At 44.1% G+C, this 24,540-nt stretch overlaps 1 long non-coding RNA gene across 2 annotated transcripts in view; it reads right to left on the bottom strand.

Annotated features, from left to right (window-relative positions):
• Positions 1–3,132: 3,132 nt before the first annotated feature.
• LOC132436777 (uncharacterized) overlaps positions 3,133–24,540 on the bottom strand; it is a 105,662-nt gene continuing 84,254 nt past the window's right edge. For both annotated transcript variants that reach the window (XR_009521881.1, XR_009521880.1), the window contains 3 exons: positions 11,835–12,020; positions 9,364–9,504; positions 3,133–3,662 (listed from right to left, as the gene is read on the bottom strand). This is a non-coding gene — a long non-coding RNA (uncharacterized lncRNA). The remainder of the gene's footprint in view (positions 3,663–9,363; positions 9,505–11,834; positions 12,021–24,540) is intronic.

Raw genomic sequence — 24,540 nt, 5'->3', positions numbered from 1 at the left:
ATAGACTTAAAATGTGTGATCATTTATGAATCTAACTTGCTTTTCTCTCACTGACTGACATAGTTGAGATTTGTTTTGATGATGCAAAAGGATTTCTAATTCAGCAGAACTTTTAAATTCAACTATTTCAAAATAAAGAAACTCTTCCACAAGAATATACAGATGTTTCTCTACTAATTTTGTTCTTTTGGCTTCAAATTATAACACCAACCACACATGACTGCAAAGCCATCTTTAACATTACTTTTCCAAAGCTGGACTTTTGCTTTACATTTGTGGACTTTTTCACTACATGTTAATATATTTCAATTGTTTACACTTTGGACCTCACATACGTCAATTAAGTGAACAATTTTTATAAGACACTACTATCATAAATCTTCAAAGTAAGAATAGCTCACAAAATGTCATGGTTTTTATTTTTCCTAATTCGTTCTTTTTCTTAAAAACATTTGGTTTAACCTTCCTTAAGCAGTCAGGCAGCTTAGAAATTCCAGAGTGGTCTTCAGATTACATTTCCTCTCATAAAGATAAAACTGGATGGACAGCAATGGCTTGGATTTTACTAATTCATCATTTAGATAACACTTGTAGCGTGGAAATTAGAGCTACAGGAATATTTTTAACATAAAGAGCTTCTCTCTTTATGTGATTAAAACTGTGCACTCCTGGAACCTTGGGTTTCCAGAGTGAACTCTTGGTTCAGAGCCTTCCATCTCCTCTTACTGCACCCACAGGAATGGTAGACAGACAGACGCAGGTGGGGTCTCCATCGACCTCGTTTGTTTCAAACATGCTTTTGATATTCATCCAGATGCTTGTTATGGTACCGCCTTCAGGACAAATTATTTTCTTCCACGAATTTCTCTTCAGGGATTCTACAGGGGTTTTTAACAATTACTAATGTCTATACACAGAATCATCCTTCTGCAATAAGGGCTTTTTGACTTAACAGTCTTCTGGATTGGTCTTGTCTCTGTGTCAGCGGATATATGCCTCTCAATAGCACAGAAGAGGCATCTCTTCTGTTCCCTTTGCCTTGCTGGGCCCAAACATGGCAACTTCTGCAATTGTGGGAGGCGTTTTGCTGTGGCCACTCAATGGATGAGCTCGTTTCTAGCTTCTTAAATTCATTTTGATAATCTTGTAACTAATCTCTTAAAATAATTTTGTTTACTGAGAAGTGTTCGGGGTGGAGGTGAGGCCCAGCACAGAGGTGCCCAAGGGGGCTCTGAGGTCTCCAGCTTGGTGAATGGATGGGTGATGGGGCTACTGACAGAATGGAACCCAGAGAGAGGCTGGCTGGGGATGACAGATAATGAGTCCAGATTAGGATGTCAGTTTGAATTGCGTGTGGGGTTGACAGATGGGAATATCCAGCAGGCATTAAGGAAATGAAGAAAAGAATCGATGTCTACGCCACCAGGACATACGTGATCTTCGAACACATCAGTTGGATGCCATATACATATATACAATGTGCTGCATGTTTGTTGAAATGACAGGACAGAGTTTACCTGAGCTGCTGCAGTAGGGGAGAGAAACCTCGGTATGGAACTGAGCCCAACTCCAGGCACAGCAAGGCCAGCTGGGGATCCATAACCGAGCAGAGGGTCATCAGGCAATCAACGGAATCATTCCTTCCTCTAATATTAGTAGCAGTAGTTGGACAAGTATTTCTCCTTTTCCGTATCACTGCCATCTGGGAAGGGAACAGGGTCGCTGTGCTGTGGCTGCACTGCTGCTGTGGCTCCTTACTGTCACACGGACACACGTGAGGATCACAGAGAAAAGCGGTTTGTGCACAAATATTGTCTCATCTAAGCCACACGCCTTCACACCCAGCTGAGCGTAGGCCTCAGACAGCTCTCCTGTGCCCTGGAGAACTGTGCCCCCAGCCCCCAGTCCTGGAGTCTCACTGAGCCTCCACAGGGAGAGGTGAATTGGCCATGGTCCTGTGATATACCTTGGAATATGGAGAGACGTGATGCTGGCCAAGGCCACACAGGGCAGAGTTTGCTGGACACCTTGCACTTTTGCCCTCTGACCCAGGAAGAGCCATTCCAGGTGGCTGTGCGCCCCAGGTGAAGGGACCTCCGCCTGACTCTCAACTGCCCAGGAGCACGGAGCCAGCAGGTATGCGGATCGTTCTGCAGTGTTATCACAGCAAACTCTTGTGCCGGCACTAACCCCCTTTCCAATATCTCTTCCCCCTTTCTCTGCCCTTAAGACTCACAACCAATACAAAAATATCACTCGCTTGAAATAAGAAGAATTTTTAAATGAGCCACCTGTTCTATGATTAGTCAATAATCCGCCTACAGCTCATATCGTTTCAAAGGCTGACATAGTTTCCCCAAGTCCTGGTTTCTTGGCAGTCTGTGCGGTGATTGTCTGGAACTGGGACTCTGCCATGTGGAACGTGGGCTCCATATCACATACTTGATTCTATGCAGATTAACTATTCAGCTTCATTGCATCCTGCCCAGATTATTATTTTCTGAGATTTATTAACTCTCCATAAAGTAAAAGCCATCCATTCAGAGCTCTCCTCTATTTGCAGTCCTTGAAATAGTTTATGTCAAACATGTTTGTCTAATATGAAGGAAAAGAGATACAAAGATTTGGTACAAACTCAAGGGAATTCCTGACAAACCTCATAACATTTGAATCTGTTGAGGCAAAAGAAAAACATGCATGAAGTGGTGATTTTCTCTGGTACAGCACAGCAGACACACCATCACACGTGGGGAGAAGATGAACATTTAGGCAACGTGGAAACAAAAGGCCTTCGGGCCATGCTGACCCCTGCGCCAGCAACGCCGTGCAGGCCTGTGGTTCTGAAGGGCCTGTGTGAGCGCTGTGCTCCTGGGACCCAGCCCCACTGACTCTTGCCTGAATGTTGTTTGGTCGGCCCCTTAGCATCAAGGACTGAAGACGTTAGAAAGGACAGGACAGGGACGCAAGCAAGTTTTCATGTAAAGACAAGAGAGCAAGGGCTCAGAAAACATGAACAGAAGTGTGGGCCTTCCAACCTAGAAAGGCGTTCCTGGGGAGGAGAAGAAAAGGTGCACCCACGTGTCCGTCCAGAACAATCCTGTAAACAAACTAAACTAAAGGACAGGAGATGTAGCAGGAAGGCCCGTGTGCACACAGCCAACTGCAGTGATATTTGAGCAACAGAGAGAGGAAGGCAGCACTAGCCCCAGAGTTAAGAAGCTTAAAATGGTGTCGGAATATTTGAGGTAGAAAATTACTCAACATTTTGAATTTCCCCTTTGCATAATTTTTACTTATTACATTTACTTCTCTTACCTCTTTTCCGGAATGCTCGCTCATCAAAATCTATTTTTTGCACTTACACCTGATGGAATTAGAGCTCTGGTTTTTGAATGGTAGGCTGCAGGGTAGTTAAAACATCATCATGAAGACCCCTAGGACAGAGTCATGGTCGTTGCTCTGGAGGAATGAGCCCAGCTGTCTGAGGTGAGCAGCCCGGATGCCATCAAAGTCTCCCACTGAGATGGAGGCGGGGAGCCCAGCCCCCTTCAGGAAGCCCGTCCTCAGGCTGGCTGCCAGCTCCAGAACTGTACGTCCCCACTGCACCGTGGTCTCCCAAGTCCCGGAACAGGGTCTGGAGCACAGCGGGTGCAGGATGCGAGCTGTTAAATAAGCAAATGGATGAAATATTGCAGAAGTTAGATCCAGTTTTACCACTAAAATTGTTGTTTGGTCACATTCCCCAACCATTACTGGAAATATGCACACACATCTGTGTCTGTTTTTCTTTTAGGAAACATTTTATTGAGACGTCATTACATATAGAAGCACATTCTCTTTTCCAAATGCATTCACTCAAGGAGCCCACACGGGTGACAGAAGGTGTCCACGACCCCAGAAGGTGCCTCTGTCCCTACCCAGACAGGCCCCTGATGCCGTCTGATTTCTCTTGTCATAGTTTTTTTTGAATTCTTCTGGAACTTCATGTAATTTCTGTCATAGACTGTGTACTCTTTTCCGTCTGGCTTCTTTCACGCAGCATAATAGGTGAGATCCATTAACGTTACTACGCGTATCAGAAGCGTACGCCTGTATCGGTGAGAAGTATCCCCTGTATACACACACCACAGCGCCTCCGCTTTCCTGGTGACGGACCTCAGGGCTTGTTCTTGTTCTTGATACTACGAACAAAGCTTCGATGACCATGCTCACATGAGGTGTTCTGTGGACCTGTATGTTCTCTCTCTTAGATGAATATCTGAGAGTGGAATTTCTGGGACACAGGGAAGATGCATGTTTAACTTTTTGAAAAAGTGCCAAACATTTTCCCAGACTATTCCATTTTACACTCTATTGGCCATATTTGAGAGTTATGATCAAATCCTTGACAACGCTGTATTGTCAATCTTTTTAAGTTATTGACATTCTAATGTGTATTGAAGTATCTCATTGTGGTTTTAATTTGCATTTCCCTAATGATTAATGATATTGAGCAATTTTCCCTTTCATATTGCCATTCACGTATCTTCTTTTGTGAGGTGCCTATTCAACTATTCTGCCCATTTTTGGTTGTTTGTCTTTTATGATAAATTATAGTAGTTCTTTATATTATTGAGACACAAGCTTTTGGTCTGATATATGTACTGTAAATATTCTCTCCCGTTCTATGGCTTGCTTATTGATTTTCCTAATTAATTTTCCTCTTTTGAAGAGCAAAATATTTGTTATCCATTCAGAAAGAAAAATGGTCAACTTAGTTATCCCCCCCGCAAAATTTTTAAAATATAGTTTACTTTAAAACAACTATAGCAAACTGCATGGATTCATTCCATATCTTTGAAAGAAACATCCTACTTTCTTTATCTCACAGAAGGTAAATCAGTATGGTTTCACTTAGGAAGGTATTTTTGTTTTCATATTTTCTCATCCATCTGTGATGTATTTCAGTCACCCAGGGCTTATTCATTGAGGATGGAATGTGATTTGACGTGCCCGGGTACTTCTGTCATACCATCATGTGTGTGGCTCTCCAGGTCCAAAGGCAAAGTTTCAGTTCTTTAGTGGAAAGTTTGGCGTTTTCCTGGTGGCTAGTAAATATTTGTAAATTACAAAAGCAGGGTCCTTTCTGGATAATAGGAGACTGTTGGACGTCGGAAGATCATTATATAAAGGAAAGGCTGCAGCAGGAGAGCAGACAAAGGGCAGCAGCAGCTTGAGTCTTGGTCAAAAAGGAGACATTTCCAGGAAGATGCTACAGCATGATGGGGACTTGACGGAGCCACCCAGAGAGAAACACTGAAAAGTCCGAGACTGGGGAGCAGAGTGCTACCAACAAGAACCACATCAGAGGAGGGTGATGCTAAACCCACGGGAGGCCAAGCTCCAAACGTGGAAATCGTCTTTACTGGATCTTGCATTTCAGAGTGAAAAGTATATGCGGCATGCGTACTTTGTTAAATTTGCGTAATTTTCCTCTTCTTCCTGCCAATAGCTTGTTCTGTTATCCAGAGGGGTAACTACAAATTTAGTACATAGTGATTCAACCGGGAGCATCTCTCTATAAACAGCTGCTACTGCGATTCCAATGACACGTGACAGCCATTAACGGCCCCAGGGTCGCAGCCCGAGTTCACATCCCAGGCTTGCCCACAGTGGCCCACAGCCTGAAGGCACCCAGGCCATGTGGCTGGTCAGCGTGGGCGCCCCTGACCAACGTACTTCCTTAAAACGTTAGCAGAAGTAGAGAAGAGCTGGTCACTCTGATGATGAGAGTGGTAATCTAGCGACAGCGGTGCAATGAAACACCTGCCTCCAGACGCTGGCGAGTGGAGCCATGCTGCCAGGACAGAAATGCCAGGAGGTTGTGTCCACGTGCCCTGGACCCTGCATGTGGAGAGTTAGGATGCCCCTTTTCCTAAGACTCGGGGGTTGAAAGTATTTGTATGGAGAATATAAATCTGCTATTGACGCAACTTCACACGCTGGCAAAAAAAAGAGGAGGCAGAGGAGGGGTAGGATGGTCTCCCCTCCTCGGGCGAGCTGCCTCAGGGTCACATCTGAGTGCCCAACACCTGCGCCTGGGTACACGTCTCTGCTCCATCACCAACTGCCCCACTGCTCCTCCTCATCTGTCCCCACTCTTCCTTGAAGCATTCACGTAAGTGCCCATCTTTTCCACGCAACCTCACTTTTCTTGCCATTAATTTCAAAATTACAGACAAGCACACTTGTTCCGAGTCAAACTGTACATTTCTCTTCAATATTGATATTAGCTTTGTTACCATTCAGTTCTTCTCCTGGAATCTTTATGTTCTTATCTTTGCCAGGGAAACATAGGAATTAAATTGCTTCCATTCATTTTTTTTAGTCCTCTGTTGAAAAACTCAAATAAAGGACTGCAGAGGAAAGGGCAGATTTAACGGAGTGTGGTCAGTAAATGTGACATACATACTTTCGTAACTTGAGGTCTCACACCGCAAGTGACTCAAAACCTAAATGGCAAAGCAGGAGCGCCATCACTGGAGACGTGTCCCAGACCAAAACCAGAATCTTCATTGGCTCTCCCGATACCCTGTACCTTCATGAGCCAGCTCTTGTGCCGGCAGTGTGTCAGAGTACCATGAAGTTGTCAATAGAAGTAAAATTAAAGTTAAGTTGGGAACATACAGAAGAAACCAATCAAATAAATTATTCCTAAAATTAAAGCCTGAAACAAAGCTGGCACTAAATAAAGTTTTTATCAGAAAGTGGAAAGAAAGAAGTCAGAGAGGAAAGAAAGGGTGGCAGAAAGGCAGGCTTTGTATATGGGTCTGGATCTGTATATTACTGCTCCCTCTTTTGAAAAACATATTTGGTTGAGCCGTATGGAGCTGCCATTTTGTAGGGTAAAGACAGTCAAATATTGGTAATTTAATATGGTTCAGTCTAATAGTATCAGCACGAAGATTCCTGCTAGACATGTGAAAAAGCTATCTTTTCAAATGTTGAGTTGTCCGCACCCCACTTCAACCCTTCCTTCCAGACAGATGCATCTGTAGGTGTTAGCATACCCCACAAATTTCATCCTTTTCTCTGTTTATCAGTCAACCATTTGCAAAACTAATAATAGTAACCTTTACTATGAAAACACCCAGGCACCTTCCTCCCAAAGTCTGAAATACAAAGTCAGTTCTGCTAACGAAACAGAATGCACTCCTACATCTGAAAAGAATGCCCTTAAACAGAATGTCAAAAAGAGCAGAAACTGTTTATTCCAGAATTTGTTTAGACCACCCCTCTGCAGCGAGGCTTGGGTGGACCACAATCACATTCTTGCTTTGTGCCAAACGTTGTGCAGACCCATGACATGTGCCACATAACATTAGTCATTTGATCATTCAAATACCAAAAAGGAATCTTAATAGCTGTTGTGTGCTGGCCCCAGCCTATCAATAACCAACACTGTGGCTGAACCGGCCCTTGTGGTTCTCATTATGATGGCAAGACACCCCTCAGCACTAACTATTGGGAAACTTGAAAAACTAAAGGTTTATTACTTACAGGACCTGGAAATTACACAGCACACCTGGTGCCACACTGTGAGGTCAGGGGGATAGAGAGACAGAGAGGTGGAGAGAGAGAGGGAGGGAGGGAGAGAAGGATACTGTGAGCACAGGCCTGGGGTCCTACTTTTCCTGGGGCTTGGCTTGGGGGCCTGGGGTTTTCCTAGGCTCACTCTTTACTGGTGAATTTAAAACATGAAAGCAGGAATTTAAAGTGCAGAAAGAGAAAATAAAACAAGTGCCCCAATGGTCAGTCGCTGCAATTAAATAAGATCTTCCAAACAAAGCCACCTCAGTGGGGAAGGTGGCCTGGCTCTGTATCTGGCGTGGCTAATAGCAATGTGCTTTTCCCAGGTAGCCTTCCTTGAAGCTGATGCCCTATCTGAAGTGGGGGCCTGGGCAATCAAAGCTTAAGTTATGCATTTGCGTTACAAAAAGGAAAAACCCCACCTGTTAGGGCTCACCCTACCACCCAGCCTGTGATGCCAAGCCATCAGAGTCAAAGGTGAGGGTGGTGAGAATGTAACTGCCTCCGTAGCTGATGTGCTAAGTCAGGGGTAGGGTGCATTGTAACTCAGAAAGCACATATCTAAATAGGATTCTAGTCCCAAATCCTATAATAAATACACAGACAGCAGTCTGAAATCTCGTCTGTATCCACGGTCCCAAATTTGAAGTGTCCTGCAATAAAACTAAGTCAGTGACCTTGGGGGCCCGAGGAACCTGGTCAAAGATTTGGGTGCCATTGTGAACTACTTATTGTCTTGGCCACCTGGTGTAAGAAGGTTTGAACCTGTCCTGAGTTGCTGGGTTGTCTTTATCTCATTGAACCCTCTCTTAGTCCAGAGAGTAGGTCAGTTCAAGAAGAGGCTGTGTCTCATTTCAGGAAGTGGCGATGCAGGTGGGTTCCCCAAGTTAGGCCTACATGGCGCACATACTTGCATCAGGTTTTTAATAAAAGGTGTTTCTATGGCAACAAAGGAAAACCAATGGTTAGTGATTGGAGCAGACTATAATCCCAGTTTCTGAGTTCTGAAAGCAGCCAGGTAAGGTTTCTAGATGTGGGGTTCGAAGCATCTTCAGATGGAGTGAGGGCAGGCAGTGGCAACCTGACATCTTTTCCCTACTTGCAGCTTGAATGTCTCTGGTGGTCTTTCTGAGTGACCACACAGCAACAAGCATGAAGCTGCTGTGGCAACATGAACTGCTGTGATTTCTCTAAGCTTATATCAAATTGTCCAACTTTAGCTTGCATGGCTTCAGGAAAAAGGCAGTTTTAGTTCTCAATGATTCCAAGTCAGAGGGTGGGAGAAAAATTGGAAACATTAGTTTGGAGAGCTGAGGCCTGAGATTAGAGGAAACAGGGAGAATTTCGGATCTGGTCTACTTTACAGGTTAGAAACAAAACCTCAAACACAATTAACAGAACTGGAATCTAATATCCCCAACTGTATATTATAGTTTCTACTGAAACATTGTTTTCTGTCTACAATCATCCCCTTGCTATCAAAGACAACATATAAGACTAATTTATTTACAAATTAAGTCTAGTTTCAATAAACTGGCCTGATTATTTACATAAGTGCAGCAAGAATTCCAACTGACCATATTGGCTCTTTTTAAGTCTGCTTTCCAGGAACTTTTCATAAAGAATCTCAGATTGAGCTTTTAAAAGCCTCCGGAGGCTAGGAAGCCAAGCCGAGGACTTGCCGTTAGGCTTTGCCTGCGGCACCTATAGACTTGAGTTAATTCCTCTCTTCTCAAGGTCCCCAAGATATCCTGAGGTTCCTGCACCTGCCAGGAAGTGACCTCCTTTACTCACCTGATAAGGCAGCCAGGAACCCTGTAAGCAGGCCATAGGTTGGTTTTCCAAACTGTCTGGTCATATCTGAGTCTATGCACATTCTCAAATAATACCTTCCAGTCAAAGTCTTGGGAATTAAATAATGTTTCCAATGGTGTCCTATTACAAGGAGAATAGAATCTTATTGAACTTATGCAAATAACTATATTGCCATGAAAATAAGAAGACTCACTGAGAGTTTTCTAATTCTGGAGGGATCGTGTAGGGAGAAAAAGATAAATGTTTCACCTTTGTTCACAAAGATATACTTTACCAAATCGTTGTAAATCATAGATAGCTTAAGAGAATAGGATTCCCTAAATCTGGAAAAAACAAAAGGTTAAAGAACCAACAATGTTTCAAAAAAAGTCACAGAATTATAATGACCCTCGTCCGTTCATTCGCTCCCAGGTAATTAATTCTCGTTGACCTTGACCTGTGGTTGGCAGTTTCATGAATATAGTGTCACGTAAACTCCTACCCAGGTCAGCGGTGTGATCTGAGCATTACCAGAAACCTATCTTCCAGAATACTTGTCAGAGACCTCTCCATGAAAATCTCTGAATATGAAACGCATCTGTAAAAAGCGTCAGAGTAAAACAATAACTGTAAATGACAAAAGACCTAGAAATGATCATGATTAAATATCTAATGAGAATTCATTATAATGCAGTTGGCAAGGAAATTTGGTTATTTCTGTGACATACAACATTTTAAGATGATAATGAGAATTACAAATGATAACACACATATAAGATTTCTAGGAATTTCATATAATTTCTGGAACACATATCAATAACATATATCCATACAAGAATATCCATAAAGAAGTTTTAGCATGATTTCTTCCGATAAAACACAAAACCTTTGCTTTCTAGCCAGATTACTTATGGTAAAGAAAAGCATTCTGTAATCTATCAGAAGCATACCAATACTCCAAGAAAACTTTGTCCTTTCAGCTGATGAAAGAAAATTACATAAGCATACTATTGCTATTAAAGCTTAGGTTAAAAAAAAAACCACACCCACCTTATAATAATGATCCAAGTTTACCCAACTTCACTACACAAGATAAAATTCTTTTTCTCTCTCTCTTCCCAACTGTATACCCCATTTTGTCCTTTATTTTCCTATTTCCCATTCTGAAATAACCAGTTTTACTTTAGGACAAATTTATTTTCTTTTTACTTAAAAAAAAAAAAAAATCTTCATACGTTTCGTACCCAAAAACACATCTATTTTCCTTGCGTGTAGACGTTTCCTTATTTCTAGACGTTTTAATAACATATATTACTTAGAATTCTTAACCCTTAGAAGCCCAATGGGTTTATCATTTCCGTGACAGTAGTGACCCTAATGACCCCCTCTTTATTTCCAACCCTGAGGAGGGCCTATTTGACCTTGAGTCCAGAGATTTACTTTTACAGGCTACTCCTCCTAATTACAGGAACTTTAAGAATGTTATAGAGTTTAAGATGTTTAGAGATACCAGCGAGTTGGTGCACTCTGGCAGCTGTGAATAATAAGAGCTCATTCCAAACAAACAAAAAATCCCACAAGAGCCAATTCATTCCCCTCTCTCCTTTCTGCTGCATAAAATTTTCAATAAAAGTTTGCATTTTAACTAAGGTGTAGTTTCTGATCTCAGTTCCTATTTGATTTTGTCCTGTTACCTGAATCTTCTGTGTTGCCACTGGAACATTCGGGATGATGTCACTGTGAGCCCCCTTCATAGGCGGCCTCTTTCCTCTCCAGGGTGTCCCAAGACACCTCTCCGGGATTGGGGTCTGCCTCCATTGGGCAATGCAGAGAGTCTTTGGGAAAGGCCGCCAGGCCTGCACAGAGCAACACCCAGGAGCCTTCCATGGTGTTTTGCATTTGTCAAGGAGCTGATGCACCTCCTCAGGGTTCATAGGAAGTGCTGGCACCAGGTGTTCCGGACGTTATATTTGTCCATTGTTTTTTAGCAACATCACACCAGGGACTGGATCCATAATATCCCACTGGGTCAGGGGTGGTGCCACTGGTTTCTGGGTGCAAGGTTACTTCACTCTTCTGGGTTAGGACACGTAGTCCGGGCACAACTCGCTGAGTCAGAGGTTGAAGGCAGAGGTCTCTCGTCCTGCTCACCTGCGGAATCCTGTCCTCACGTCCTTTAGCCCAGAGCCTCTCCTTGGACCATGACAATAGCCTTGCCATCCAGTCCACCTCTTGGCCTCAAGGCATGGAGAACCCTCCCCACATTAATAGTCAACTAAGGCCGTTATAGTTAGTCATTAGACAGATGGCCTTGATCACACTGCTCTTGGGAGAGTGTTGGATTGTTATGGCAGCCATGGTCTTTGGATCAACACCACAGGGAACACACGACAGAGGCGACAATAAGAGAAGCACATAGCAGCTTGCAACCCCCGCCAAGCAGTGGTCCTTCCCCAGATGGTGTTACTCACCTGAGTCAGATGGTTGTTAAGCAAGTTGCAGGTAAAGAGCATCACCCTTGGTTAATTCCAAGTGCAATCACGACACCAATTTATTGTGTTGATCTCAGCCTATCAATAATCAATGTTGTGGTTGCACCGGCCCTTGTGGTTCTTATTATGATCGCAAGACATCCTTCAGCAAAAATCTTCAGGAAACTTTGAAAAAAATAAAGGTTTATTATTTACAGGACCCCAGGACACCTGGGGCCACACAGCGAGGTCACAGGTAGAGAGAGTGAGAGAGAGAGAGAGAAAGAATGCATGGGCCTGGGTTCTGCTTTTCTTGGGGTTGAGGGTGGGAGCCCAGGGTTTCAAGGCCTCACTCTTTATTGGTGAATTTATTGATAAAACATAGGAATAGGAATGTAAAGCATGAGAAGAGGAAAAAACAAGTGGCCCAAACGGTCAGTTATCAAAATCAACCAGGATCCTCCAAACAGAGGAGCCTCTGAGAGGAAGCGGCCTGGCTCTCGCTAGTGTGGCCACGGTGTGTTTGCTGGAGACCTCCTGCAGGGGAGCAGATGCCCTCTTTGAGGTGGGTGCTTCAGTCAGGCTCTTGAATCACAAAGAAAAGCCAACCGTCAGGCTGCACAGCAGCCATCTAACGATGGGGAACGTCTCTTCCTACTTTTCCATCCCAGGCCAGGCTCCCTGGAGAGCAGTGCCACTTCCCCTGCCAAGCGCTTGCCAGCAGGCTTCCTCACCATCCTGCCTCCTCCAGGCAGCCCACCTGGAACAAGGCCTTCACAGGAGGCTGCCTCAGCCTACCTGCCCGTAAGATGGGGAATGCCTGCCTAGCAAAATCCTGATGGGGTCAAGACGATGGTCTGGCTCACCTCCTTCCACAATGCACCAGATGCTTTTGAAACCACTGGTTGTCAGGTATGAGATGTCTTCCCACGGCCCTCAGGAGGTCACCTCTCCAGTCTGGCCTCCTCAGAAGCCTCCTGTGGGGTCTTTTTCCCTCAGCAAGGATGCCCTCCACCCCCTGGTTTCTACCCTCCATGTCACAAGCATCACCCCTCCCATCTCCAATGCTGGTTCCACCAGCAGACACACCACCTGTGCCATGCCAGCAGTCTTTATCCTGGTGAAAGCGTCTTAGGAAGCCTGGTGCAACAATGTCCTTCACATCTACCTGACAAAAGCCAGTTCCTCTCAACCTGATTAAACCTATGAATTTGGTATGTGAAAAGAATGCATTAAAATGGGTTTTCCAAGATGAAATTTCATCACTCCTCTCACTGTGACACAGCCTTTGTCAAGTATTTGGAAAATGAAAATAATTCCTATCAAACTCCAATGGTTATTATAAAAATGGGATAATGAAATGAGATCTAGTTAAAAATTAAAAGTTCGATATAAATACATTATTTTTAATACTGCTCTCTGAGGAAGGCAGAAGAACCAATCACTTTTACTTATGGTACACTTGCTCGTTGCTTGAAAATGTATAATTGCTTTATGATGCTGATAAAACACAAACATTATATTTCAACAAGAGAGATTTAGGCAGCACCCAATGACAGCAACACCCTGCCCCTTGCTGGTGGTGTGTGCAGAAGTACTGCTGTGCGTCGAGACCAGCCGGGGAGGCCTTCTGAGTGCAGAACAGTCCACCCCTAGCCTGAGTCAGCGGCCCCGGAGCCCCACTGTCCACACCCTCAGCTTGGCGTGGCTGTCATCTCAGCAGTAGCTTTTCCAAATTCACTCTGTCCTGCATCTTCCCTTGATAAAGCTCACACATTAGAGGTTTTTCCTTACTATATTATTTAGCTATTTTTATTGACATTAAAAAATGTTAAATTAATTATTTTCTTAAAGTCACATTTGATGTAACGGGACTCAGGACTTACTCTGGAGAAAATTTATATAAAAATGAAAGCAATATATAACATAAACTAACATTTAGTATGAAAGTCATACACAAAACTGGCATGTTAAAAACAATAGGATCGGGGCTTCCCTGGTGGCGCAGTGGTTGAGAGTCCGCCTGCTGATGCAGGGGACGCGGGTTCATGCCCCGGTCCGGGAAGATCCCACGTGCCGCAGAGCAGCTGGGCCCGTGAGCCATGGCCGCTGAGCCTGCGCGTCCGGAGCCTGTGCTCTGCAACGGGAGAGGCCACAGCAGTGAGAGGCCCGCGTATCGCAAAAAAACGAAACAAAACAAAACAAAAAAACAGAATCTGGTGCACAGTTGGTGGGAATGTAAAATGGTACAGATGCTTTGAGGTTCCTCAAAAAATTAAACATAGAATTATCACATGATCCAGCAATTCCACTTCCAGGTATTTTTCCAAAAGAATTGGAAGCAAGGTCTTGAACAGATACTTGGAAACCTGTGCTCATCGCAGTGCGGTCACAGCAGGACAGTGGCTGCGTCCTTTACTAGGACAGTTGCAGCAACATCTGCCTGAGTAGAGTCCTAGCCATTAGTTACTGCCAGGTCTGAGGACTCAGAGCTTGTTCCTTGCTCCAAATTCCACCCTTGACAAATAGCTAAAGTGTGGAAGCAATCCACGTGTCCATCAGTGCAACGGAATAGTGTTCAGACTTAAAAAGGAAGAAAATTCTCACACCTGTTACACCACCGATGGACCTTGAGCACATGATGCTCCGTAGAAAGCCAGTCACAAAGGACAAACACTGTGTGCTTCCACTTATACGAGGTCCCTGGAGGAGCCACATGCTGTAGAACGGTAGGAAGAGGAATGGTGGGCGCCAGGGCTGGGGGAGGGGAGGGGAAGTTAGGATTTAACGGTGACCGGATATCAGTTTTGCAAGAGGAGAAAGTTCTGGAGATGGATGTTAGTGATGGTTGCACAGCAATGAGACTGTAGCTAATACCACTGAACTGTACACTTAAAGATGGTGTTTTCTACTTTATGTGTATTTTACCAGAATTAAGAATAATATTGCAAAAATTTCTAAATTTTAATGATGTAACTGAACTTAAGACTATTAAATAAGGTTCTATGGGCTCACTTGCCCATAGAACGCTCCATTGACCTATTTTAAACTAGTTTTAAGTGAAATTTACTTTAACAAAGAAGAACAGTATGATTACTATAAATGCATAAAAATGTCTGGATAACTGCAAATGTTAGAAAAATTAAAATTAGTTATGCTAAAATTTTGCTTCTCGTTCTGCAAGAAGTGTGGATATCTATGGTCAGTGTTTGGAATCGCAGTGAGGAGCTCAGGAATCCAGCCCCAGACGTTTCTGAGGGGCTGGAGGGTCATGTCTCTGGGGAGCAAGGGGAGTGGGGGTAGTTGGGGTGCTCGGAGGGGTCCAGATGGGGCAGGAAACACTAGATCTTCACAGGGTGTTTCCATGTGGATGGCCTCCCGTGTTGTTGGTCGTTTGTACCTGGAATTGCTCTAGATGCATCCTGACTCTTCTGGGATCTGAGAAAGACTTGGTTGTGGGACCTCTGGAGGCAGATACATCTCTGAGGAACTCGTGTTGGGGCGACTGGACCCTGTCCCCACTGGACGGTCATCCACAGCAGCGGGGGGGGCCCGGAAGCTAAGGTGTGTGAGATGGAGGTCCCGGGCAAAGGCCAGTTCACCCAGTAAAACTAGGGCACATCAACCAGAAGGCCTGGGGTTAGGACCACCACAGCTGTGTTCCCACCGCCCCAAAGTGAACTCTCCCCCCTCCCTCCCAACCTCTGTCTCTGTCTCTGTCCCTCTGTCTGTGTCTGTCTCTCTCTCCCCCTTCCCTCTCTCTCTGCAAAGTCTAAGTTGTGAAACAAATACTAGGTTATTTCTTATTGAAGAACTTTCTATTTTAACTTTCCTAAACTCTGGGCATAAGTGCTCGAGGCCATTTCCATTCTTCCAGGGCAGGGATTCCTTCTGAGGCGTGGGCAGGCCACAGATATGAGGGCAGCATAGACGCAGCCGGCCGCTCACAGGACGAGCACCCACACACAGGCCCCATGCGGGCCCCCGGCGGCCTCCAGCCCACAGGTCGGCGTCATTCTGCCTGAAACAGCTGAAGCTTGCCGCCCAAGGTGGCTGTGACAGGCTGCGATGGAAAATAAAACACGTGTGGTTTCGATCACCTTTTATTAACTGAGAAACCTATGGGGAGAGTAAGCTTAAGGGGTACGTTTTCCTTATTGCAATTTTCTAGACCACAGAGCAAAACGCATTAAAAATAGTAAGATCTATATATAGAACAGGTGCTATGCTTACACGTGATTAATCCAAACTGCATTTTGTTGCTATTCTAATATTTGTCACTGCCGAGCTCAGAATCAATCCGTCTACACCGCCCAAAGGGGACAAGGGGTCCTTTCTAAACGTCCCACGGTCCCAAACAACCATGAGAGCTCAGGGACCAGACGCACCACATTGGATCCGCGGTCACTGGGACGGGGCCTCCCGTGCAGGGGGCCCGGGACACCGTGGGCCGGGACCCTCCCTGCACCCACTGCTGCCCAGCGGGCACGGGTGGGGCGGCTGGGTCAGGCCCAAGCGCCAGGGTGCCTGGCCAACCCTCCCTCCCACTCGCTCCCCGGGCCCGCGTGGTGGGGCGGCTGCGGTGGCACCAGCCCCGCAGGGCACGGGCTGCGTCTCCGGGAGAGAATTCGGGAGAGGCCCGCAAGCCTCCGGCCCCAGGCTTATGGGCGCCGGCTGCCCTCACAGAGCACCGTACACCGGGGGGCTTAACAACACATCTGGAGGCTGAATCCAAGGGCAGGGTGTCAGCTCTGGTGAGGCCACTCCCCGGTCACGGGCTGCGCTCTCGCCATATGCGCACGTGGCCTTTCGCCCCTTGGGCACGTGGAGGGCGCTCTTCCTCTTAGACGGCTGCCAGTCCTAGGGCCGATTCAACTCTTCGTCCAAATACGGCCACAGAGGCGTCAGGCCTTTACCACGTGAGCTGGGGGCAGGGAGGTGGCGGGACAACACGGCCCCAGGGGAGCCTGCCTCCCGTCCGCTTTCTCGGCCATAAGGCTGCTTTTCATTCTCCGGCTCCCGACTCCCGTGTCTAACCGGCCTGACCTCAGATGGGGAAATGAGTGCTGTGTTCTGACCCGGGACCCCAGCCTGTGCTGACCTGGCCATAACCTTGGTAGGAACTGGGACCCAGACCGTGTGGGGCTGGGTCCCCGCAGAGCCGGCGCCAGGGTCCTGGGCTTCACTAAGGGCGCCACCGGGGACTGGACCTGCCGGTCACAGCAGGACAGTGGCTGCGTCCTTTACTAGGACAGTTGCAGCAACACCTGCCTGAGTAGAGTCCTAGCCATTAGTTACTGCCAGGTCTGAGGACTCAGAGCTTGTTCCTTGCTCCAAATTCCACCCTTGACTCCGGGTCCTGAGGGGCTGCGCTGAGTTCACAGTCACCTTCGCAAGGTCCCAGGTTGGCTTAAATGTTCTAATCACACCAGCACTGGGCAGGCTTACCTCAGAGACCCCCAGCTATCTCTTTTCCCCAAAGAGTAGTGGATTTAAAAAAAAAAAAAACAGGATGGGGGCTGTTTTCATCAACTTGATTAAAAAACAAATAAATGAAGTGATTTTTCCTTCTAAAGGCTAAGGAAGCACTGGAAGTCCGTAGTTTGAACACTCTGTCAGCGGAAAGAGATCTCCGTAGCAGGGCCAGAGGGGCCTGAAAAACATGCTCTGAACCTGCCCTTTGCCAAGCGCCTCGACAGAACTACTCTAACATCAGTGACCTTAGCCTTGTCCAGTCAACGGTCATTTCCGCGTGCATGACGCATAGGGCTGCCACTCTGACGTTTTTAGGTGCCTCACAGTGACCTCTGATCTGCACTGAAATTCTATATTTAAAATGTTACTCTATCTATGGCCAGTTGGATGTCACAGTATAACTTCAAATCCAGTTAACTCACACTCATCCTACTGTGATGCCCATCTGTCAAACGATATAAAATCTGGATGAAGCTTTGAACCTTCCCTCTATTCAAACGACACACTGAGCATCTAACCATCACTGCCTCTCCTTCCAATACCTGTCGTCGTCGCCTGCTCCCACCTTCAGACGGCCACTGTGCTAGGCCGGGTCCTGGTCCCTCACACTGGAATCACCCGACCTGCGCCTCAGCTTTTGTCCTCACCCACCCACCCTCCTTCTAGCCCATCTCGCAAACGTCCGCCAATACATCTTCCTAAGTCGCTTCAATACTCCCTTCAGTATTACGGTCAAGAATTTAAACAAAATCCGTTAGCTGTCTCGAGGTCAGGTTGACTTTGATCTTGGGTCCAGTGTTCCTCGTGTCTGCACCTGTGTAATAAACACTGGGTCTGCTGTGGTGGGGGCAGATGGACCTTCAGAGTTCCCGCAGTCACATGGGGTGCGGGAACTGCATAGAAACCCGCACGCTCTGGCTCTGGGCCCAGAGGTGCTTTGGAGATGGTGATATGGCCCAGCCCAGGGGCCCTGAGTGGGCTGGTGCCAGGAAACAACGGGAGGCCTCTGCACGGATGGGCCACCAGCAGGGGCTTGACCCACTGCTCTAGCTCACTGTGCGTCCTCCAGACACTTACAAACACCCTGTCTTGGCCAGTTCAGGCCTTAAACAAAGCACCAAATGCCGGGCAGTGTATGAACAACCGACATTGATTTCTCACAGTCTGGAGGCTGGAAGATCAAGGCCTGGTGATTGTAATGACCTGATATGATAAACTGATGCTGACAGTGCAGATTTGGGCCCAAGGATGCGTACTGTTCTAGAAGGAGAACTTAGTTCTTATTTCAAATAAAAGGCTGAAAGAGAGATTTCACATTGGGGCAGAATTGCACTCATTCACAAGATCCAAAATAATTTTATACTCATGGGCATGGGTCACATTTATTTTAAAATTTCTCTTGAATTGGATTATATCAGAGACAATGATGATAAAGCACACACAACCAGGATAAAAAAAAATAGCTCCATCTGCAAAACACTGCTACAAATCTCATGCTAACAACATCTTAAAACATTAATAACCCTTTCTTAGAACAGATCTTGAAACAACATAAACAATTTTCAGATAGCAGTAGCACTTCTATTTCCAAACTCTTGAACCACTAAGAAAAGAGAAAAGCAGCAAAATCCAGTGGGTAGAGGCAGTAGATCTTATTCACATGGATTTTGTTCGAATTTGGCCAGGAATTAACCTCAGAATGTCAGGTCTCCCTTGATATACTTGGAATATACACTGTACGACCCCCAGTGACTGCATTGGTCCCTGTGGAGCAGGTGTCACTTGGTGGCTGAAGAGAGAAAAGGAGGCAGCAGGGCAGATGCGGGAGCATCATGGAAAACGGAGCTGTAGGAAGACAGCGAATGACTTAGCTCTAGAAGACGCTTTTTTAAAGACGTATAGACATGACCTGAGTCCCTTTGGAGCCAGGTATCAAAGTGCAACCCAGAATCAAGAAAAGGAAAACTCTCCCAATTCATCTGCGGGGAGGACTGGAAAGTCACTGTGAGAACTCAGAGGGGGACATGAATGACTCCTTTGGTTGCAAGGGACAGAAACCCAACTTGGACTAGCTTAACAGAAGGCATTTTATTATGTGTTATGGGAATATCAAAAGAAGCAAAGAACAAAATGGATTTTGGAGTCAGGAAAGGCCAAAGCCATAGACTTAACTGTCAGCAGGACTCTGCCCTCTTCACCTGTGTCTGCTCCTTGATACATGAATTCCTTATTCTTCTTTCCCTTTGGAAACCATGTCTTCCTAATTCTCTGGTCCACATGGCCGGAAGAAAACAAAACAAACACAACAGAAATCTACATCACTTAACCTACCAGGTTTCAGCTCTGCCACTGCTTCTTCTCAGCTTCAGTTTCAAAATTTGACCTGAGTGAGATTGTGTGTTCAGCGACTTGATGCACCTATGATAACCATATGGGTAGAAAGTTCCCAGAACAGTGGGGAGACTAAAAGACAAGCTACGAGGGACAGGGTTGACACCATTCCTGAAATAAGATTAGGATACCCAACTGAAGCAGGGATATTGATTCCACTAGCAAACTCTAGGGCAGTTAGTGTGAAGATTACAACAATTCCAGCGTTTGCCCAGGATGCATGAATGTATATAGTCGAGCAGGCAAGAAAACAAGGGCAAAAATGAAAAAGAGACAGTGTGGTAAGCTTACGAGGCACACTCTGTCAGCCTCAGGAAATCACTGGCTTCTGTTTTAAGAAGGGGAGGGACACAGGCTTTACTGGCCATATGGACACAGAAGGCAAGGACTTGGGATCTCAGGAAGGGAGCTGGGACTGAGGAAGCCACACAAAGCCGGAAGGTTCATGTGTCTAAAGCCGAGTGAAGTGTGGACTAGAAAGACCACCCGGATGCCCAGGAAGACAAGGCTACCTTAGCTTGAGGTGAGGAAACTGCCTCCAAAATCCATAAGCACAGGGCTGCTCTTGCAGTTTTAACTTATGCTACATGAAACAAGAATATCCAAGCCAAGGAGCTCACAAAAACAAAAAAATGTGGTCTTGGCCAGGAAGACTCCCAGAGCACCTCACAGAGCAAACCAAGACCCTCCTCAATCATTCCTTCAACTAAAGCCATGCAGGACCCTCACGATAAACTCTGATCATGGTCATCTTTGAATATTTCCCCATGAAGTAGAGTTGGTGGATACAATTATCAGCAGAAATGGAGTACAAAAACTTTAGACAATAGAGCCATATCATATACAGTCTTTAAATCAATTGTTTAAAATGACTAGAAATGTAATAAGAGTATAGGCACCATAATAAAAAATGGAAAGATTGAAAAGAACCAAAGTGAAACTAGAAATAAGAGTAGTTACTGAACATAAAGAGTCAATTGATGGGTGAAGAGCTGAAGAGCTGATTAGAAACAGCTGAAGATAGGATTAGTGAACTGGAAAACAGATATGAAGAAATCATCCAGAATGTAGCTCATAGAGTTGAAAGGATGAAAAATGTGAAAGAGAGTTTAGATGACAGACTAAGTCTAATATTCATTTAATAGGAATTCCAGAAGAAGAGAAATCCAAGAAAATGTAGAAGAGGGACTATTTGAGGGGATATTAGCTAGAAATAACCAGAAGTAGGGGGAAATTTAATTGTCATTGATGGAACAAAATGAGTTCTAGAAAAGTTAAATAATAATAAATCCATACTTTATACTAAGTCTCCAGGATGGTACACACAATAATCTTTCTCAATTGGTGGGCTTCATTATGAACCTTTATCACATGGTGGTGGGCTCTAGGTAAATACCAGTGCCCATGTCCACTCCTAGAGACTTGGGTTCATTTAGGGTGGGGTGAGGCAAAAACAGGAACACCAAAACACAGGCCCCAAGTGACTCTGAGATGCAGCAAGAATCCAGGTCCACTTTTTCACATATTACTCATTTGTAAGTACTACTGTCAGCTACTGGCCATTAACTTTGTCATGGTGTTCGTCACTGAAAATAGATCTTTAACTCTGATGAAAATAAATTCACCCAAGTTTTTTTTGTCTAGTGTTTTATACTTTCCAAATTTTGTCTAAAAAGTCTTTCCCCAAACTACCACTGGCATTTTTCACAGAACTAGAACAAAAAATTTCACAATTTGTATGGAAACACAAAAGACCCTGAATAGACAAAGCAATCTTGAGAACAAAAAATGGAGCTGGAGGAATCAGGCTCCCTGACTTCAGACTATACTACAAAGCTACAGTAATCAAGACAGTATGGTACTGGCACAAAAACAGAAAGATAGATCAATGGAACAGGATAGAAAGCCCAGAGATAAACCCACGCACCTTATCTTTGATAAAGGAGGCAGGAATGTACAATGGAGAAAGGACAGCCTCTTCAATAAGTGGTGCGGGGAAAACTGGACAGGTACATGTAAAAGTATGAGATTAGAACACTCCCTAACACCATACACAAAAATAAGCTCAAAATGGATTAAAGACCTAAATGTAAGGCCAGAAACTCTCAAACTCTTAGAGGAAAACATAGACAGAATACTCTATGACATAAATCACAGCAAGATCCTTTTTGACCCAGCTCCTAGGGAAATGGAAATAAAAACAAAAATAAACAAATGGGACCTAATGAAACTTCAAAGTTTTTGCACAGCAAAGAAAACCGTAAACAAGACCAAAAGACAACCCTCAGAATGGGAGAAAATATTTGCAAATGAAGCAACTGACAAAGGATTAATCTCCAAAATTTACAAGCAGCTCTTGCAGGTCAATAACCAAAAAACAAACAACCCAATCCAAAAATGAGCAGAAGACCTAAATAGACATTTCTCCAAAGAAGATATACAGACTGCCAACAAACACATGAAAGCATGCTCAACATCACTAATCATCAGAGAAATGCAAATCAAAACTACAATGAGATATCATCTCACACCGGCCAGAATGGCCATTATCAAAAAGTCTAGAAACAATAAATGCTGGCGAGGGTGTGGAGAAAAGGGAACCCTCTTGCACTGTTGGTGGGAATGTGAATTGGTACAGCCACTATGGAGAACACTATGGAGGTTCCTTTAAAAACTACAAATAGAACTACCATATGACCCAGCAATCCCACTACTGGGCATATACCCTGAGAAAACCAAAATTCAAAAAGAGTCATGTACCAAAATGTTCATTGCAGCTCTGTTTACAATAGCCCGGAGATGGAAACAACCTAAGTGTCCATCATCGGATGAATGGATAAAGAAGATGTGGCACATATATACAATGGAATATTACTCAGCAATAAAAAGAAATGAAATTGAGTTATTTGTAGTGAGGTGGATGGACCTAGAGTCTGTCATACAGAGTGAAGTAAGTCAGAAGGAGAAAGACAAATACTGTATGCTAACACATATATGTGGAATTAAAGAAAAAAAATGTCATGAAGAGCCTAGGGGTAAGACCAGAATAAAGACACAGACCTACTAGAGAATGGACTTGAGGATATGGGGAGGGGGAAGGGTAAGCTGGGACAAAGTGAGAGAGTGGCATGGACATGTATACACTACCAAACGTAAAATAGATAGCTAGTGGGAAGCAGCCGCATAGCACAGGGAGATCAGCTCGGTGCTTTGTGACCACCTGGATGGGTGGGATAGGGAGGGTGGGAGGGAGGGAGACGCAAGAGGGAGGAGATATGGGAACATATGTATATGTATAACTGATTCACTTTGTTGTAAAGCAGAAACTAACACACCTTTGTAAAGCAATTATACTCCAATAAAGATGTAAAAAAAAAAAAGTCTTTCCCAAGCATAGGTCACAAAGTTACTTTCCTATAATTTATTCTACTTACTTACAGTTTTACCTTTCAAACTTAGATATTAACGTTATCAGATGTATGCATTTTTCAATAGAAATACAGTTTTATTTCTTTTCAAAATAGAGAGCTAATTTTTCCTAAACATTGTACAAAATAATCTCTCTTTTCCCTCTTGTTTTGTGGTGCCATATTTGATAAATATTAAATCCACAAATATCTCTGAATTCTCTACTGTATTCCTCTGGCTTTATTTCGGTTATTGAACCAATAACATATTGCTTTCATTTCTGTGGTTTTGACGTAGTTCTCATTATCTAATAGGGAAAATATGAAGTTGACTGAGCTTTTATGGGTCTTTTTTCTCCAATATATGTTTTTTGGAACAAGCTTATTGAGTGCTACTGGAATTTTGATTGAGATTGCAATAAATTTATAAAATAGTGAAGAACTGGCATCCTTATAATATTAGGCTGTAACTTAAATTATAGAAGGATGGGGAATACTATTTAGATCTTCTATGTAGTCTATTAGAGTTTTAAAATTTGCTCCATGGTCATTTTTTATTTGTTTTTTGTAGTTCAGCTCCTAGATCGTTTCAAGAGTTATTTGGTATTATGAAGGAAATCTTATTTTTAAGTTTTGTTACTTACTATTGGTGTACTGGTAATTGTAACTAGTTATTACATGTAACAACCTTGCTGAATCATATTAGTTCTAATAGCTTAATGATTCTATTAGTTTTTCCAGTTGAATGACTCAAATCATCTGCAACTAATGAGAGCTTTGTCTTTCCTCTTTCAAGCCCTTTCACTCTCATTTATTTGTCTTTCCTTGTTCTATAGGCCAAGATCCCCAGTATTATGTGAAAAGGAGCTGTCAGAATAGTTACCCTTGTCATGTGCCTGATTGTAAGGAGAGTGCTTGTAAAATTTGTCCATTATGTAAAGTATTTGCTCTAAAATTTGGCATATAATTTGGCATATAAGGAAACTCTCCTTTCCATTCCTACATTGCTAGATTTCCTTTTAATTTTAAACAGTAGTGGATGTAAATGCTTCTTCTGTGTCTACTGAGATAATACAAAATATTTTCTCTTATCCAAGTAGTGAGTTAAGTCATTAGATCCTCTGATGTTGAAACGATCCTGCATTTGGGGATAACTATCAATCAGGATGTATTTTTAAGTGCACAGTTGAATGCAGTGGGCCATGGTTTCCTAAGGATTCACACAGGTCTATCCATAACTGAAATGGGCCCATAATCACTTTTTGCTTTATATTCAGCTGTTGCTAGAATAAAAAATACCCTACCCTCATTGTGAAGCAAGTGGAATTCTCATACATTCACAGCTGCTGGGAACATAGAATTGCATGGTCATGTGGAAAATGGTTTGGAAGTTTCTTATAAAGCAAAACATATATTTAATATATGACCCAGAA

Source organism: Delphinus delphis, chromosome 14 (assembly GCF_949987515.2).
Source record: "Delphinus delphis chromosome 14, mDelDel1.2, whole genome shotgun sequence".
Taxonomy (NCBI): Eukaryota; Metazoa; Chordata; class Mammalia; order Artiodactyla; family Delphinidae; genus Delphinus; species Delphinus delphis.
This window is presented reverse-complemented; position numbering and strand designations above follow the sequence as displayed.